The following is a 6,288-nucleotide window of genomic DNA, read 5'->3' on the forward strand; positions in this document are numbered from 1 at the left end:
TGTTCATCGTCCTTTGGCTGAAAGGGCTTACTCTGTTGTCCTGGTTTCGTGGATGTTTTTTCGGATGTTAAACCGTTTAGTATGTTTATTTAAATCGTCGGGAGTTGATGGTGGTCTACGCTGAGGTTTATGGTGTTTCGGGTTCCAGGGTTTTTACGCAAAGAAGTGGAAAAGCTCGCAGCCAACGAACTCGTAGGTTTTCTTTTCGTTTTTATAAATTTGGATTTGTTTATCAATTTTGAAAGTTTTGCCCCTAAATTTAGACATTTTTCTTTGGTGAAATGTAAGTAGTTCCAATGATTTTATTTTATTTATATTTTAATGCAAAGTTAGTTCCATTGAATTTTAGTGCATTTATACTTTAATGCTAAGTTTTTTTTTCCTCTGTTAACTTTCAATTTTATAAATTTGAAAGTTTTGCTTTTAACTTTGGAAAGTGTTCTTTGGTGAAATATAGTAAGTTCCACTGAATTTTAGTGCTCTATTTAAATTTAAAGAAGTTTTCTTGCAGTTTATTTTTAATTTCGATTTATTCTTTTAATTTGGAAAGTTTTGTTTTTAACTTTGGAAAGTTTTCTTTCGTGAAGTATAGACAGTTCCACTGAATTTTAGTTCATTTATACTTAAAATTAATACTAGTTTTCGTAGTTTTTAACTTTGGGTATTTTTTATTTTAATTTAAACTTTGGAAAGTTTTCTTAAGAGTAATGTTATAGTTCTACCCTATATTATTGTATCTATATTTAAATATAATGCGATTTGATGACAGTACAGAGGATTTTGGATTTTGTTCATACTAAAATGTCACTTAGGGTTTGGAAGTTAATTTGTTTTAATTTGCAACAATTATACTTTATATTTACGCTAAGTTCTTGGTTTACTTCATTAATATAGTCTTTCTGAAGATTACATAGCATTAATTCCAACTATATGAATTTAAGTAGTTATGTTCAATGAACCTTCAACTCTGTACTGCAGATTAATATTTCAGGCTAAGAATTCATCAGGAACATTTTTGTTTAAACATTCAATTAGCAACCGGAGATATCTTAAGAGTTTAAGAAGGTTTGTACTTGATCTGTTAGATGCTGTGGTATTTAAAGATTTTTTTGAAGTGGAAATTTTCTTTTAATTTTACAACTTAAAGGATGTAGCTGAAGTTCTTTGAAATATAATTATTCTTGGTAATGGATTTTCAAAGTGAATATTTTATTTTGCGGTTTAGATTTTAAAATTATAATCTAATCTAAGACTATTTTCTTTTAACATAGTTGTAATGTTTTACTTTTCTCCAAAATTGCTACAGTTTTGTTCTAATTTTAACATAACTACAGTTTTTACCATTTTACTTTTCTCTTAACATTACTACAGTGTTTTGTAATGTTTTACTTTTCTCAACCTTACTACAGAGTTTTGTAATGTTCAGCTTTTCTTAACATTAATGATTTCAAAGTAAAATATCATGTGTGCTGGCTGAAGAGTACAGCCAATATTCGTAACTAATTTTATAACTACTTCCAGATGGTCGTGAATTCATCAGTCGTTAGTGAAGAGCCACTTAGACTTCAAAGCCTCATCATTTCTGAGAAATTGAAAACAATCTGAATTCTAAAGTCTCTTGAATGAAAGTTAAAATGTGAAACAACTCTACAATCCGTAGGATTAGCTCATCGACCAAGGAGTCCAACGTAAGCAGAGGTGAGAAGTGAACCAGAAACTTCCTTTTTCCTCCAACCGTCAGGGGCGGGTGCCCCTGCTGGGGTGGAGGGCCTCCCATGCCCTGTCCCGTAGATCTTCTGACCTGCGGGCCAGGGCTAAGGGAGTTTTTTTTAGGTACCAAAAACTATTAGTTAACGTCCTTTGACATAATCTTAAAATTGCTGAAGCAACGTAATGCTTATGTTAATTCAATGTTAAATATTCTTGAACGTAACTTGTAACGTAATTTTTGTATTAACTGAATGTTAAATATTCGTTAGTAACGTAACTAGTACTTGTTCAATTTTTATATTGTATTTTTAGCTTTCTTGAAATTGCTAAAGTGACGTATTGCTTGTGTTAATTCAATGTTAGATATTCTTGAAGTAACTTGTAACTTAATTCCTGTATTTAAATGGTAAGTATTCTTTAAAGTAACTTAACTACTAGTATTTCAGTTTTTATTTTCTTGTATTTTTAGTTGATCGCTGAAATTTAAATATAGAATTAAACTTAATTTTCAATTTTCAACATTGTACGATTTCAAGTAAACTTAATCTTTCAAAGGTTCCAAATTTCTTCCTTATTAGTCTTGTTACTTGAAGATCCATAACCCTTTTTTTTTTCTTTTTTTTTCTTTTTTTTTACCTTAACTTCAGTACTTAAATTTTTGTATTGCATTTTTACTCTTCATTCTGAAAGGACGTTAACTTCAAAAGAAAAAAAAAACAAGTAACATAGCTTTGTGCATTCTTGTTTATTAAGATTTAACGTAATTTTTTATTTAATTCTATGCTTTATATTTATTTATGAGTTGCTGTTGCCCTTATGGCTGTAATTTGTCGCTAAATTGCATTGTAATAATTCTGGCACAAATTACTTAACTCGCCAACACAAACAACCCGATATTTTACTTGCATACAACGAACAACCCGAGTTGAGCTTTGGACAAACCTATTCATTATTATTAACAAACTTTGTTGGGCAGTTTTGCCCAATTCACTCCTGCCCTTTGTTCGCCAGGTCTGACCACCTGTCAGATTTTTAATCTCTGCTGGGCAGCATTGCCCAATTACCTCCTGCCTTTTGTTCGGCAGATCTGACCACTCTGAATTGACCTTAGGTACCCTCGTTTTCCCTTGTTTCTTGGGTTATAGTTGGTGTATAATTGTGCTGTCTGTCTAATTGTGCTTTCTCCAAATGTTAAGTTCTGTGGGTATTTCTTGCTTTTTGACGTATTATTTGCTTATTCTTTCAGTTTCTGCAGAGGATGTAACTATAGTAGCTAGCACTTTTCTGGATATCCCTAGTCTCTTGAAGTGCTTATTTGGTAGTTCTGTCAATGGAGCTAAGAATGGTTAGTTTGGAAAATATAAATTTCTATCTATTGCTTCTTTCCTCAGATACAACTTTTTACATTTGATTTTTCTTAGTATATTAATTTCTAGCTTGGATATTTGAGATGCTGATTTGCCTGTAAAGTAAAAATTTTATTCTATTGCCAAAAGTTTTAGTGAGACTTCACAAATTTAACTTGTATCATTTTTCTTTGAGACATTTGTATTCTAAACAGTAATTTTATTTGACTTTTATCAGTATTTTAATAAACATTTATTGCTTTAAGTTTCAAATTTCAGCAGTAATTTAATTTATTATTACTGTTTCTGTAGCACCTAATATTTAAAGTAGAAATATTGTTGGCAATGCATTAATTTGGACATTAAGAATAAAGGTTCAAAAACTTTCAAAAGTTATTTTTTCCCCTAGTTTGAATTAACTAAATTTTTTTCCCTAACATGAATTAACGTAATTTTTTCCCTAGCTGGAATTAACGCAATATTTTCCCTAGCTTTAATTAACGCAATATTTTCCCCTTGCTTTAGTTAACGCAATCTTTTCCCTGGCTTGAATTAACGCAATTTTTTCCCTATCTTGAATTAACGTAATTTTTTCCTTAGCTTGAATTAACGTAATTTTTTCCTTAGCTTGAATTAACGGCAATTTTTGCCTTAGCTTGAATTAACGGCAATTTTTGCCTTAGATTGAATTAACGGCAATTTTTTTTGCCTTAGCTTAAATTAACTTGGCAATTTTTGCCTTAGCTTGAAATTAACGTTACGGTTTTTAATTTTTGCCTTAACTTGAATTGACGGCAATTTTTGTTCCTTAGCTTGAATTAACGGCAATTTTTGCCTTAGCTTGAATTAACGGCAATTTTTGCCTTAGCTTGAATTAACGGCAATTTTTGCCTTAGCTTGAATTAACAGCAATTTTTGCCTTAGCTTGAATTAACAGCAATTTTTGCCTTAGCTTTAATTAACTTAATTTTTTGCCTTAGCTTTAATTAACTACGTTATTTTGTCAGTTTGAAGCTCAGTAACTTTAGTACATTACATTCCTGAAAATTAGTCGACGAACCTAACGCTTTACTGTACTAAGCTACTCATATAATGAAAAACTTACTCTTTACATGTTGGTAATGTACAAACCCGATTAATCATATATGACTGAATTAAGGTTTATTTCATTTTGGTAAAAACCCACATTAATTTGATTGAATTTTTTTTTTCTTTTCAGTAGCATCATAAAAACTCGAGGACTTTTTATCAGTCCTTGACGCTTAGCAAATCGGGCCAGCTCTTACCACTTGGTCTACTACTGTATTGGTCGTTCCTTGGAAATTCCTCTTGAAATATTTTCTGGTTGACCTTTGGCCCCTTGTTGGCTTTCGTCTGGAAGCTCTGCTCAAATTCAGTAGCAGTTTTTCAAGTATGTATTTTGATAGTTTTGTTAATCCCCTGTTAATGTAACTTGATTGGTTGTGTCAAGTGTAACTTGTTAATTACCGCAATGAAACTAAGTTGATTCCTCCTGTATTTTTACCTGACACGGTGCTGAAAATGTATTAGTTAGATTAGAATTTATTTTAATAATCAGCTTGTAATGACTTTGGGTGGAAAAATACTTCATTTTTGTAATAAAACTGTCCAGGATTTATTTTTTATTAAATACCGAATGCACTAAATATTCATTAATATAGTAATTCTGTACCTTTAAGAGTAATAACTAGTCTGTTGGTGGTTAGTACCTTTCCTCAACATTTACAAGTAAAAATTTTATAAGTTAAGTTTACCTTGAACTTTAACCAGGTTAGAACAAACGTCAGAACTACCTTTTGTTGTGACTTGGTGTAGCTTTAGTGAATAGTGATAGACTAGTTTTAAAATTCTCGCTACCTTTTACAGAAAAATTACTTCAAATAAGTCACTTGGTATTGTAAGCCATTAAATTTTCAAATAAAATACTATAGTTTGAGCTAATTACATGAAAGTGTTTTTTGAAAATATTCTAAATCTTTATTAAACCACTGAATAGAAACATGGTTTATAGTTTAATGAAATTTAATTTTAACAATGTATCTTTAAATTCAAGCAAAATTAAAGGTCGAAAGCTTAAGTAATTTACAAAATAACTTAATACATTATAAAAACGGGTCAAGCAATTAAGCTTTGACCGTTTAAGATTTTTTAGGTATCGTGAAAGATAAAACCTAAAGACAATTTTTATGAAAGCGAGGGTGAGATTTAAGTTAAATATCTAGCTTTTGTTTGTCAAGCAATTGTTGATTGAATACATAAATAGGAATAGACTTTTGTTACAAGAAATTTATTGGTAGAATTCAAAGCAGTCATTCAGCACCTAACAATGAGTGTTAAATGGTCTATTTCAAATTAATCTCTCTCTCTCTCTCTCTCTCTCTCTCTCTCTCTCTCTCTCTCTCTCTCTCTCTCTCTCTCTCTCTCTCTCCCCTATACATATTTAGGCATGTTAACATTACCAAGAGGTGTCATTAATTAATTGCATATCTCTATTTCACCCACTAAAACAGTTACCCCAATGAATTACATTTTCTATAAGCTGAATAAACTTAAGGGTGGTTCCTATTTCTAGAGAATTATTATTGTTGTTGTTGTTAGATTCAGTCTCGAGAGAACAAGCTTTTAAAAAATATCCATAATTATATATAAAAATATATTTGTGTAAAATTAGAACAGACTTTCGACCACCTGAACGATGTTTCTCACCAGTGTAACGTTAAAATGTAATGGAGAGGATAGTTTCGTCCCGAAGAGCATCTAAAAGGTGGGCGGGGCGAGAAAATAAGTCCCCATCGAACCAGCACTTCGATGAAGGGGTGTTTTTTCGCCCCGCCCACCTTTTTAGATGCTCTTCGGGAGGAAACTATCCTCTCCATTACATTTTAACGTTACACTGATGAGGAACACCGTTCAGGTGTTCGAAAGTATGTTCTAGTTTTACATAGAAATATATTTTTTAATATATAATTGTGGATATTTTTTAACATTATTATTATTATTATTATTATTATTATTATTATTATTATTATTATATTATTATTATTATTATTATTATTATTATTATTATTAAATTGCGAATAATGTAAAATGAACCTCACCTCGGAGCCTCGCAGATCATATAACATAGAAATAATGAAATAAACACACACGCCATGATTGGAGTCCTTTTCATGACCTTTTCACAAGTGTAGGAAATTAACAGAGAGAGAGA

General features: G+C 30.8%; 1 long non-coding RNA gene across 1 annotated transcript; it reads left to right on the forward strand.

Annotated features, from left to right (window-relative positions):
• The first annotated feature begins 57 nt into the window (after positions 1–57).
• Positions 58–5,691, forward strand: LOC135225419 (uncharacterized). The gene is made up of 4 exons (XR_010316945.1): positions 58–192; positions 1,522–1,698; positions 2,957–3,055; positions 4,276–5,691. It is a non-coding gene; the product is annotated as an uncharacterized LOC135225419 (long non-coding RNA).
• Positions 5,692–6,288: the final 597 nt, after the last annotated feature.

Source organism: Macrobrachium nipponense, chromosome 13 (assembly GCF_015104395.2).
Source record: "Macrobrachium nipponense isolate FS-2020 chromosome 13, ASM1510439v2, whole genome shotgun sequence".
NCBI classification, from domain to species: Eukaryota; Metazoa; Arthropoda; class Malacostraca; order Decapoda; family Palaemonidae; genus Macrobrachium; species Macrobrachium nipponense.